The sequence below is a fragment of the Peromyscus eremicus genome, chromosome 3, assembly GCF_949786415.1.
Source record: "Peromyscus eremicus chromosome 3, PerEre_H2_v1, whole genome shotgun sequence".
Classification (NCBI taxonomy): domain Eukaryota; kingdom Metazoa; phylum Chordata; class Mammalia; order Rodentia; family Cricetidae; genus Peromyscus; species Peromyscus eremicus.
Window position 1 is genome coordinate 91,219,440 of NC_081418.1, and position 12,622 is coordinate 91,232,061.

At 37.2% G+C, this 12,622-nt stretch overlaps 1 pseudogene; it reads right to left on the reverse strand.

The window, feature by feature from the left end:
- Positions 1–11,464: 11,464 nt before the first annotated feature.
- Positions 11,465–12,358, reverse strand: LOC131905941 (endonuclease III-like protein 1; annotated as a pseudogene).
- Between the last annotated feature and the right edge of the window lie 264 nt (positions 12,359–12,622).

The window sequence follows — 12,622 nt, forward strand, 5'->3', positions numbered from 1 at the left end:
CAGTTCCAGGGAATCTGATATCCTCTCCTGATAGCCATGGGCATTTCATACACATGGTGCATATACATACACTTAGACATGCATAAATAAGTGTTAATAGGCACTGACATTTGTCCCAAAGAGTTTAGTTTGTAGATATTTACTTTTCTGAGACAAGAAATACTAGTAAACACAATATAGTCCATGCTCTTTCATGAGGGAACTGAGGCTTTTGTTATGTGAATGCATCTGGGTTTTCCTATTAGAACACTTTCAGAGGACACATTGGTGAATCAGACAATAGTACCTTGACACACAACAGAATACATCACTCAACGATTTTGTGTTGAAATTAAAATTTCAGATGGCAGTACCAACCAATAATAAATCAGAGCTCTCTATGGGGAAAATTAAGTCTAATATCATCTACATATAAAGTAACCAAAGTTCAAACCCTTCAGACAGAAAATTGATTGGATTGGATTGGATTTGAAATTTGAAAAAAAAATAATACTTTATGCCAGCAGTTGTGTTGAGCAATCAAAAGACATTGGATTGATTTGTGACAAAATTCTGTGACTATAATTACATCTTTGGTGGCATGCCCAAACAAGCCTTAAATTTGGCTTAATTTGATAGGTGTAAAGTCGCACAGGGATGCCACTTACCAGCCACCGGTTGTCTGATTGACTTTTGCAAAATGGAATTCTCTATACATTATAACACCCAATTACAGAGAAGTTTCCTACTCAGCCCTCAATAAAAGGACAGAAATGGTTGATTCAAAATATCCCTAAAATTACTGAAGACTTCAATGTGCTGAAATCCTCAGGTAGCTAAGCCTCCATATACTTGCTATTTTTATTGTTTTTCTTACAAAATGTAGGTCATTAAAAGAAAAGGAATGCATTTACTTCTTACTAAAAATGAAAACAACTGTGACCCAAACCAGCCCAAAACAAACGAAGCTATTACATGAGCCTATTTAAATACAGGCAATAAAGAAAAACTCTCATATTTCATTTAAAGTGACAGCTTATTCAATTAAGTTGCTCACATAATGAATGTACATACCCATAATTGGTTTAAAAATTTCCCTAATTTTGAAGAAATGCATATCAGTTTTAATGAATACATTTGCACTTGCTTCCTGCTTCCTCCAGTCATTTTCTTCCCACTTGAAGTATATAGTTGATTGGTGTAGTATTCATTGTGATATTTTTCTGTATTTTCATGTTTTATTTTAATTGTGATATATTTTTGTATTGATTTTTAACAACAGAAAAACACAGTTTTAAAATGACTCCATTTTAAGATGACTCCATTAGTTACTTATGAGATTAAAAAATATTTATTGAGATCATCATATCTCCACGAATTTCATTCTGTGAGCATGTTTGAATTTCACAAAGCATTCATAGCCCTGTCACCAATGTCCAGAGGATAAACCAGAAATATTATCAATAGTAATAAACCAAGAGAACCCTCCCCTCACATGACAATATCCTGCTTCCCAAATTAACTATGATTCAGAATTTTGCCAGAAAAAGCAAAAACAAAAAAGCTAGGTGGCGTTGTCACATGCCTTTAATCCCAGCACTCGGGAGGCAGAGCCAGGCAGATCTCTGTGAGTTTAAGGCCAGTCTGGTCTACAGAGTGAGTTCCAGGACAGGCACCAAAACTACACAGAGAAACCCTGTCTCAAAAAAACCAAAAACAACAACAACCAAACAGAAACAAAACAGAATTTTGCTGCTGCTTAATAATACTTTTCATATTTCTGGGTTTTTTTTAATGAAATTAAATTTCAAGTTTCTGAGACTTGTCTGATTATTATTTCCTATAGAGATATTTTTATTCTTGTCTGTGTTTTATAGTTTTATGTATACAACACATACACACACACACATATATATATATAGTGTATTTTTCTGTATTAAAATTTATTATTTTTAAGTGTATGTGTGTCTTTGTATATGGCATGTGTGTGTAGATGTGAAGGCCAGAAGTGGGTCTGGAGTTATAATTCAGGCCCATATCCTCTGGAAATGGAGTTACAGGTGGTTGTGAATGGATCTACTTGAGTTCTAGGAACCAAATTAAGTTCCTCTGGAAGAACAGCAAATGCTCTTAACTGCTAAGCCTCTTCTCTAGCCCCTCTATTTTCCATTATATTATCACTGGACATCTGTATTGCTTAGCGGGAGAATGGTTGGATTTAGGTCGCGACCATTCTTTTCATTGTCACCAACAATGAATAGTTTGATTAATTTCTTCCTGGATGTAATTTGACATAAACAACCCTGCCTAATTCTTTTATTGAGGTTTTAGCAACTCTATTGGGCAAGCAGTGCCATAGAATGGTAGCTTTAATATGTGTTTATTATTTTCTTACTGGGCATGGAACAATGTTTATACCATATTTACTGGTCATGTGACAGTTTTATTGTGGGAAATGACCTTTCTAACTTTTAGCATGGTCTTTCCTTAGGTTGTCTTTCCGTTTTCTTATTGGCCTGATTGATAAATGACTATAAAGTGCCCGTGACTCCTTTGTCAGATATATGAGTGAAAGTTAATGAGAAGAGTTGCCCCTTTTATGGAAATTTCTGCAAGACTGATTTATTTATTATAGTGTTAATAATGTGGAGAATGGATGTTACATGTCCACAGCCATATTTTCTTGGGTTGGGCCGTTTTTAGCCTCTTTAATGAGCTTTATTGTCCTTCCATGTATGTGACTTAACCTCACAGTATTTGAATATTCACTTTCCATCTTCAAACTTATCTTCAATAGCAAGATAGTTTTGTTTCTTATGTTTACACCTATCATACAAGTGTATAATTATTATTGTCTGTGATTTAAATTATGGACCTGTTATTTTTCCATACAGAAATGCCATTGACATGACTTCACTCACTAGACAGATTTTTCACATCACTTCCTCCAGCTTAGGTTCACCTTTTTTTTTCACTTTTTAAATGAATTTTAACAGACTTATTTTATCACCTTTTATCAACCTATGCATATCTGCCTGGGAGACCTGGGGTTTGAGGGACATAAAAAATGGGGCAGACTACAATCTAATGCTGGAAACAACTTTATTTTAGTTTCAGTGTACTTTTATACACAAATGTAACAAAGAAACAATAATCTGAGGAAGATTGTTTGAGTTGAGAAAAACATGATCAGAAAAACATGTAAATAAAAAAGAGCAAGTACATACTAATTATTAACAGTACAGCCCTTTTCAAGAACTTTCTCAGAACAGACCAATTTAAACACAATTACTTGGGATATACTATAGATTATATCTGGGAAATCGTGAAAACAAGTCAGAAGGTCACGTCCAGATTCAGGGTACACTGAGGACAACACTCAGCATATCCTCTCACCAGACTAGGTTCTATGGCTATGTCTGGACATCCAACAAGCATAAACATGTCTTATACATTGAATACAAGTATTTAATAGAGGAGACACAAAATCACATCCAAGAACAGTCTAGGGAACAAAATGAACTTGAGGTAAAAGGCCCTCTGCCAGACCCATAGCCAAACATTAGGTGGAGCTCAGGGAATTCTGGAGAAGGAAGGATTGTATGAACTAGAGGGATCAAGGACACCACAAGAAAATCTACACACCCACAGAATCAACCTACCTGGATCATAAGGGCTCACAGAGACTGAATCAACAATCAGGGAGCCAAGTCTGACCTAGGCCCTCTGCGTGTACTTATGATTGTATATCTCGATCTTCTGAGACACCTAACAGAGGGAGCAAGGACTATCTCTCACTCTTTTGCCTGCTTTTAGGACCTTTTCCTCCTCCTGGGTTGCTTAGTCCAACCTTATACCATGGGAGGTGTTTAGTCTTATTGCAACTAGATTTTGCCATGTTTGATTGCTATCAGTGGGAGGCCTGTTCTTTTATGAAGGGAAATTGAGGAAGAATGGTTCTGGGGGAAATGGGCAGGGGGTGCTGGGATGAGAGGAGGGAGGGGAACCTCGAGTCTGGATGTAATATACAAAGTAATAAGAAAACAAAGCAAGACAAAAGAAAGGAAACAAAAAGCAAAGGCTCTCCGATTTTGTTTCCTGGATCCTCTCTCACAGTTCCCCAAGGCACTGTTCACCATGGGTCATTCTTTTGACCATGTTCTGATATTATTTCATGTTTTAAATTATGTATGTGTGTGTATACATGTGTGGGTTTTTGTATGTGAGTGCCTGTGGAGGTCAGAAGCATTGCATTTCCCTGGAGCTGCAGTTACAGGCTGTTATGTACCCTGCCCCTGAGTACTGGGGATTGAAGTCATGTCATCTGTAAGAGAAACACAAGCTGTTGTTCACTGCACCATTGTACCGGTATTCCCTTACACCTTTCTGACACATTCCTCATCTGGGTCCAGTAAGCTGACAAAACATATTGAGTTTTAAAATTTAGTGTTATTCAACTTTTTCTAGAGTTCAGATTATTTTATTAAAAATTAGTTCTAGTTCTCTGGGAAAATATTCCATCTGTTCTCTTGGATATATTAACTCCTTTGTTGTGAAGCAGCCAAGTATATTACATACAACTGGGTGTTATTACTGGAGTCTACAATTGACTCATTAATAAATTATGCATCTGCCATTGCTCTAATGATGTGTTCAAGTAATGGATATTGTAGGGCATTTCCTGGCGGCAGAGGTAGTTTGTACTGGGGATTTGGGATAATTATTTATAAACTTTGGAAATAAGGTGAAATATGGAATGCAAAATAATTTAATAGATTGCTAAGTGCATGAAGGTGAATGTGCACTCACCTTTTTCTTCTAATTTATAAAATCCTGATTTGCTAAAGAGCACACAGAGCTGGTGAAAACTCTTCTAGTACTAATAAGAATAAATTGTTTTGGGGGCCTTATGTCTTACTCTGGTGATTAAAGCATGTTAATTTCTGATGTTGTAGTTCTGGAAGTCATTTGGACCTGAAAGAATTAGTGAGAATAAATATGATTTAGGCATCAAAATCAGAAAACCAGCAGTGCCCTTGAGTCCAGATGGCAGCCAAGCCATGGGCATGTTAAAGATAAATGTGTATGACTTGTAAAATAAGGTCAACAACAACAACAATAAAATCAGGGTCTGGACAAGTCTATTAGTGGGTGTTGATTAATTTGACTATTCTTCATTTGAAAATAGAAAATCCTGCTGAGCGGTGGTGGCGCACGCCTTTAATCCCAGCACTCGGGAGACAGAGGCAGGCGGATCTCTGTGAGTTCAAGGCCAGCCTGGTCTCCAAAGCGAGTTCCAGGAAAGGCGCAAAGCTACACAGAGAAACCCTGTCCTGAAAAAAAAAAAAAAAAAGAAAATAGAAAATCCCTTTTTAAATATTTACATTTTGCAGTTATTTATTTATTGTGTGTAAGGGTATGCACACATATGTACAGCAGCCAGAGGAGGAAATGCATAAATCATATTTCAGCACATGAGCCCTGGGGACGACACTTAGGTGGGCAGTCTTGGAAGCAAGGGCCTTTACCAAGACAGCCATCTTGCAGCCAAGAAAATTGTTTGAATTTTGTAGTTAATATGTGTAGAATCATGTGGGGCTGATTCTAAGAGATGTAATATTGGATTTAGTTAGTGTAAAGGAACTGTCCTCAAACCCACCCTCCAAAGCTGATTGGAATGTAAACTCTATTGTGAGGAAGGAGATCATGAGCAGACTTCTCTTTACAAATTTCCCTTATGTATTTTTCTCCTTCCTGTGGCAAAATACTTGATAAATGCAATGTAAGAAAGAAAAGCATGGAGGAGGCTCGCTGGTCATGTGGCGTCCACAGCTGTGAAGAAGAAGGGGTGAATGCTGGTAACTCGTTCCCTATGTCCCTTCCCCTTTTGTTCAGTGTGGTTTCCCAACCCATGACATAATGCCGTCTAAATCAGCTGTTAAACCTGTCTGGAAACACAGTCACAGACATGCCCAGAGGTACATACATAAAAGTAGTGCCTTTAGTCTTCTGTTATGTTTCAAAGTATCTCTCTGATCTTGTAAGACAGATGAAAAACAACAAAAGTTACTATGAGGAGAACAGCAACTGGCTAGGGGTTTGGAAGGAAGAGCAAGGCCTTATTTTGTGCCAGCCTATACCAATAATATATACTTATCAAAGTGTGCTAGAATTAAATAACTGTTACACAAAACATTTACCCACCTTTTCTTAATATTCTGACAGATATGCTCAACTTCCTTCTAATATGTCTTATTTTTCCATGTTATTCTTGATAGTTACTTAATTACCATACAATTATAGATTTCAGTAGGAGTAGTTAATTGAGCTGGAATGACATTTGAACTTCAAGATTCTTGTGATTATCAATGCAAAAATTGGTTGACTTTTTATAAGAACCTATTTTTATTCATAGTAGAAATTTTGGGAAAATACGAATCTTTCATGGTCTATCCCTCTATGTATACTCCTCATTCAATTTTTGAAATTGTTAATTAGCATCATGTATTATATTCTAATAAAATATATTTGAGAAAAGTATGTGTTTTCAGTCTTGTTTATCCCATCTCCCACACTCCCCTGATGCTCCCTTGTTGACCCTTCCCTCACTCTTGTCTGTTCCATTTCATTTTGTCCGCCTCCCTCCTTTTTCTTCACCCAATATTACCATCTCAATCTCTTTTCTAGATTTTCAGACTTAACCCACAAGTATACAAATTTACATATATACATGTATATATACACTAAATGCTAGCCTCCACATATGAGAAATAACATTTTTATTTCTGAGTTTATGCCATTTAGTACTTTACTTTCAGTTCTATGGTTGCTTCCCATTTTATGCACCTGAATATTATAAAAAGCAGAAGAGATTGATACTATGCACTTACTCATTTATGAGAAATGAGTTTATGTTCAATTGATGCAAAATTTTTATAATAAAATAAATAAAAAATAATAAATGCTTTTTATATACTTGTATTTAACACTTCCTATGGGGTATTTGATATGAAAACTTAAGAGAAAATAAAATAATTTAAGTACAATCTATTATGTCTTTTAAAATAATTTCAGAATATTACCAGAGAAGTTCAAGATTTTATTGTGTTGTCTTATTATTGCTTTCCTGTGAAGGGAATGGGAGAGATACAGATGAAAAGAAAGTTAGTGTGTCTATTAAACACCATCATCATTTTAAGGAAAAATATGTCTCCAAGATTTAAAGTGCCACTTGAGAAGCTATTCCATACTTGTACACAGAATTTTATATATCCATTTTCTGTATAATATTCATGATATTTATCATATTATGGCTATGTAATCATCTTTCCCCTCTGTCCAAATTGGGTAACCATCTTTATGCAATCTTGTGAAATAGGACACAATTTTAAAGGACTATTTTTCTCTACATTATGCAATGCCTATTTTGAATGCAGACACAAAAGAAATTGATGCACATATGGACTCATCGATACACAATTTACAGTTGGCACATGCATATGTATTTTGTTTTTACCAGAAATGAAGAAATATATCACAAATTAGCTTCCAAATTTTTCTGCCATTTATTGACACACACACACAGACTTGCCAACAGTCTCTAACTTGATTTTCTATTGAACAATGAAGGGCTGAAGAGAAAAGGAAAGTATAGTTGTATAGATGGTACTTTTTCTTCTCTCTCTCTTTTTTTGAACATAACCCTTTGGATATTTTAGAACAGCAACATATAGACATAGGTACAGGTGATATGGTCTTGGTCATTCCCATTCTGTAGAGTGTTGCTGCTTTCTTTCTGTTTCTGTTAGAATCAAGTTAGGGGTTCAATACAAACAAAGCCTGGCTGCCCTTTGCTTTCAATGTCCCTCATTACTCACTTATAGATGGAATGGGATTACCATATTTCTGTTTTGTGATCTGCCGAATCCCTCCCTCATGTTGTGGTGTCAATGAAGTGTTGTATACATGGGGCATTATAAATACTGTATGGCAGCTGACGTGTGCAGTAAGAAAGGCCAGGCAATTGTGTAGCGTGTAGATCTTCTCACATAAGGATCCAACCAGCCCATTAGACTTGACTTACAAATTCTAAAGTTCAGATTAAGATTGCAAAGGATTTTCTGATGGTCAGGATAGAGAGATGTCTCAGTGGTTACGAGTACGCAGAGCATGGATTTCGATTTCTGATATTGAGGGACTCACTATCACCTTGATTGGAGATTCTGGGGTCTGATAGCCTCTTCTGGCCTCTGTAAGCACACATACACCCATATACGGGGTAAGCAGAGATTTGAACACACATACAAATAAATAATAATAAAATACATCTTTAAAATTGTATTTCAAATAATTACATCATGCCAGTTTTCTATTTAGAACTCTGGGATTTCTCTCCAGTAACTTTGAGGACAGGCCCCAACTTCTTCCCTTGGCTTTCAAAGTCATTTTGCTTCATGGCAACTTTCCCAAAGTCATTTTCACTTACCATTTCTGATTCACATTCTACACTGTGATTACTCATACTAATTTATATTTCTAGAAAGTGCCATTTGCCACCTCTTCCTCATTGCCACCTTCCTTTGTCCTACCGGTCTCTTTCTCTAAGTATGCACTAAATATCAGATATTTTTACAGAGTTTTCTTTATCCCTTCACTATTGAGACCTCTTTTTTTAATCTCTGTGTGATAAAGGGCTATTGATATCAGACTTATATTATGTGTTTTAGACAGTTGCTCACCATGTAGTGTAGGCAAGCCTAGTAATTCCTATTTACACCCAGCTGGCCTTCAATCATGACCTCCCATCTTTGAATGGACCTCCTGAATGCTGGGATGACAGACAGGCACTACCATACTTCAGCCAGACTGTATTAATTTTTAAAGTATTCATTCCTTTAATGCTCATGTGAGGTTCTTTGTCATAATACCATAATATCATGCTTCATGATGGACTCCACCCTTAGTCTGGGAACCTATAAAGTAATGATCTCTGAAGATAAAGTTTGATCTATTGTAGTCACTATTGATTTTGAGTTACCCAACAGAGTGTCTGATACCTTTAAATTGCGCCATATTTTCTTATGAGACAGATTTTCATCAAGTGTGAAGGCTAACCTCACATTCAAGATCATTGTGCCCCAGCCTTAGATAACCAAGATTAAAGAAATATACTACTGCACACAGTTCAATTGAATTTTATGAGTGAATAACTGAAATATATACTTAATTTTAAAATAAATATCTGAAGGGGCTATTTCAGATGTATTTACAAAGATAAATCTGAAAAGTGCAATTTTAGTCATATATGTACCAATTATCTGTGATCATATAGATACATCATATTAAACATGGAGTGATGAGCCTTCTTTAGAACCACATTGTTACTTTTTTATTGCTTATAAAGGGGCTTGGTGTTTTACTTTATAGACTAAGGTGAGACTTTAGAAAAACAATTTATTATTCCCCATATTAAAAAACTATAATAAAACCATATTTTCAAGACATATGAGTATATTTGCACATTTGAACTCATAGAAATTTTGACAGCATGCATTAACCTCAAGGAAGACAAAAATCGGGTAAGGTGGGCATGACGAGCTACTCTTAGATGAGGAGATATTGGTAATTGGTAGCTTCTGAGAAAGGGAAGTTGGTTTTCTTTAAGGATGTGGTCTTTGGGTCAACCACATACCAATGAAGGGCCACACAGCCAAGACTCTATAGCAAGCATTAATTGGACTAGATTTGTTTTAAGATACCATGAAATTGGGTGGCTATTGAATAAGTGGTAGATCCATGATGAGTTGAAGGGGATGAATATGATCAAAATATATTGTTCCAGTTTCTCAAAGAAAAGTAAAATATATTTTAAAAGTCACTGTTCAAAAAAAAATTTCCAAAAACTGCATTGGCAATTTTACTTCTATGTGTTGAACATATTATCAAACGAAAAGAACAGAAAGTCTTTCAGTCATATGGTGGGAAAGTTCTTGGCAGTCAGTACTTACAATAGCATAATAAAACTTTTAGTTAAAATCTTTATATTTTTATTTTTTTTTAAAAAATATTTATTTATTTATTTTATATCCGGGCCACCCACAGTTTCCCCTCCTTCTCCTCCAAATACCTACTCCCTGCTTCCCTTCTGTACCCCCACCCACTCCTCCTCAGTTTCTATTCAGAGAAGGGCAGGCCTCCCACGGATATCAACAAAACATGGCATATCAAGTTGAAGTAAGACTAAGCATCTTGCCTTGTATTAAGGCCAGGAGAGGCATCCCAGTATGAGGAATAGGGTCCCAAAAGCCTGCAAAAGAGTCAGAGCTAGCCCTCGCTCCTACTCTTAGGAATCCTACAAGAAGACCATGCTACACAACTGTCACATAGATGCAGAGGACCTCAGTCAGTCCCATGCAGGCTCTCTGGTTATCTGTTTGGTCTCTGTGAGCCTCTATGAGCCCAGATTAACTTATTCTGTGTGGTCTCTCGTTGCTCTTGCAGGGGTCCAGAATTTGGTTCACCGTCCACACACATTCTGATTTCCTATTAGAGCACCAAGTTCTTTAAGCACCAAGCCTCCTTTCCAGCTACCATTCTCACTTTTTGTTACTTGAGACACAGTTTGGCATATTATTCAGTTTCAATTAGTGTCAAGTAAACTTTTAGGATTCTTCAGGTTTGAACATTCACAATAAACAAAATTTTATTAAAGAAAAATCTTGCTGTGTGAAATTGCTATTGTTTAGGCAGCTTAAAGGAGTTTTTATATGTCTCCATATGAAATATTGTCTAAAATCTGCATGTAGTTCAAAATGCATGTTACTTTATGGTGGTTAATTTCCACTTGCTTCAGGAGGTAGAACATTCACTGTGTTTGATTTTATTAAGACAAATCGTTGGTAAATGACCATTTACTATGGGATTTTTTTTGTCAGTCATTAAGACTCTTAAATAAAGAGGAGGAGTGTGCCTAAGTATAATCTCCATGAAGCACTGAAGGGCTGTGTTGTGTTCCTGGTCCTCTTCTTCCTCTTTTTATTGTCTCCTCAAGCCCAGTCTATCTTTGTTCATTCCAAAAAAGAGGTGGTTTCTCCTACTGACTTATATATTTGTGGGGGAAAGACGCACCTACATGCTGCAACATGACTGTGGAGGGCAGAGGGCAGTTTACAAAAGTTGGTTCTATCCTTCTGTCCTGGTGGGTCCAGGGATTTAACTCAGGTCATCAGACTTGAGAAAAAGAGCCTTTACCCTTGAGCCATCTTACTGGACCTAAGATAAGAGTTTTAAAACTCCAACTCAATTTTATACATTTTATAAGGCTTATATGTTAATAAACCAAATTTATAAATACTTTTAGTTTTATTTTTTGTTTCAAGTATAAATAACCCCCCAGCTTTATTACATAGCCTGCAAACCCCAAACTTTATTACAACTCCCCACAAAGGTACTTTGTAGACACTAGCCAGAGGAAGCCCTATGACCCCTAGAGGTACTGGGCAGCAGGATACAGGGCCTGGTTGAGACAGGCCTGGCATTGAGGATGGACAGGAAGGCAGATCATCAATAATCCATTGATCTCACTCCACAGTCTCCAGAGTAGCCACTCTTTGAAGGTTGTGCATGTCTCCTCTGGGGATTTTGTCACCTTTTTGGTCCACCTCAGTCGGCTGGTAATTCTGTGCACATGTGTGTCCACAGCTATGTCTGCTGTGGTCCCCCAGGCCACTGACATAGCCAAGTGTGCCATCTTGTGCCCAACACCTGGCAAGGCTATCAGCTCTGCCATGGTAGCAGGGATGCCCCCTTCATAGTGCTGCTGCAGGACGGTGGTTATTTGCTTGATGAACTTCACCTTGTGCCTCCAGAAGCCCACAGGGTAGATGGGTGTGCCCAGCATGTCATCATCTGACTGCAGGCTGTTTTCCACAGTCAAGCCCCAGATCCATAGGTGCTGCATGGCACCTGCTGTAACCTGGTCTTTGGTCTGGCTGGAGAGCATCAGTGACAGGAGTACTTGGTACCTCTGTACCTTGGGGTGGGGGGCGGCACTAGCATCATAGCAGTGCTGGGCTCCTAGCTGGTCCACGGGTGCATCCTTCTTGCTTCTCATGACTCGGATGTTGGCCAGTTGCTGTTGCCAGTTCTGGGGCTCCCAAATTGGCACTTTGAGGGGCCCAGGATCCTCAAGTTTCTCACCATTAGATACCTCATAGGTCACATATACTTTCTGTGTCTTCCATGGATGTTTCACAGGCCTGTTGCTTTTTCTTCCTTCTGTGGTATCTTCTCATGGCACGAACTCCTCCCTACACCCTTCTGCCTCGATCCTAGGCACACAGTTCCAACTGCAAGTCATTATCCGAATCCCCATGTTCATGCCTCTATCTTTAGTTTTCAAGTCAAAGAAGGAAAATCCTAAAGTAACCAATTTTTCTCCATTACTCCTTTCTCAGCAAAATATAAAAATGCACATATAATATTATATATATATCATTGTATGCAATATGTGTCAGTTCAGCAAACAAACTTTTTTTTTTTAAAGTAGAGTACTTTTTGATTGCAAGGATAATTTAAAGAACAAGTTCAAGAGTCACCAAATGGTCTGTGGTTGTAAAGTTACTTCTGTAAATACAGTTTTATC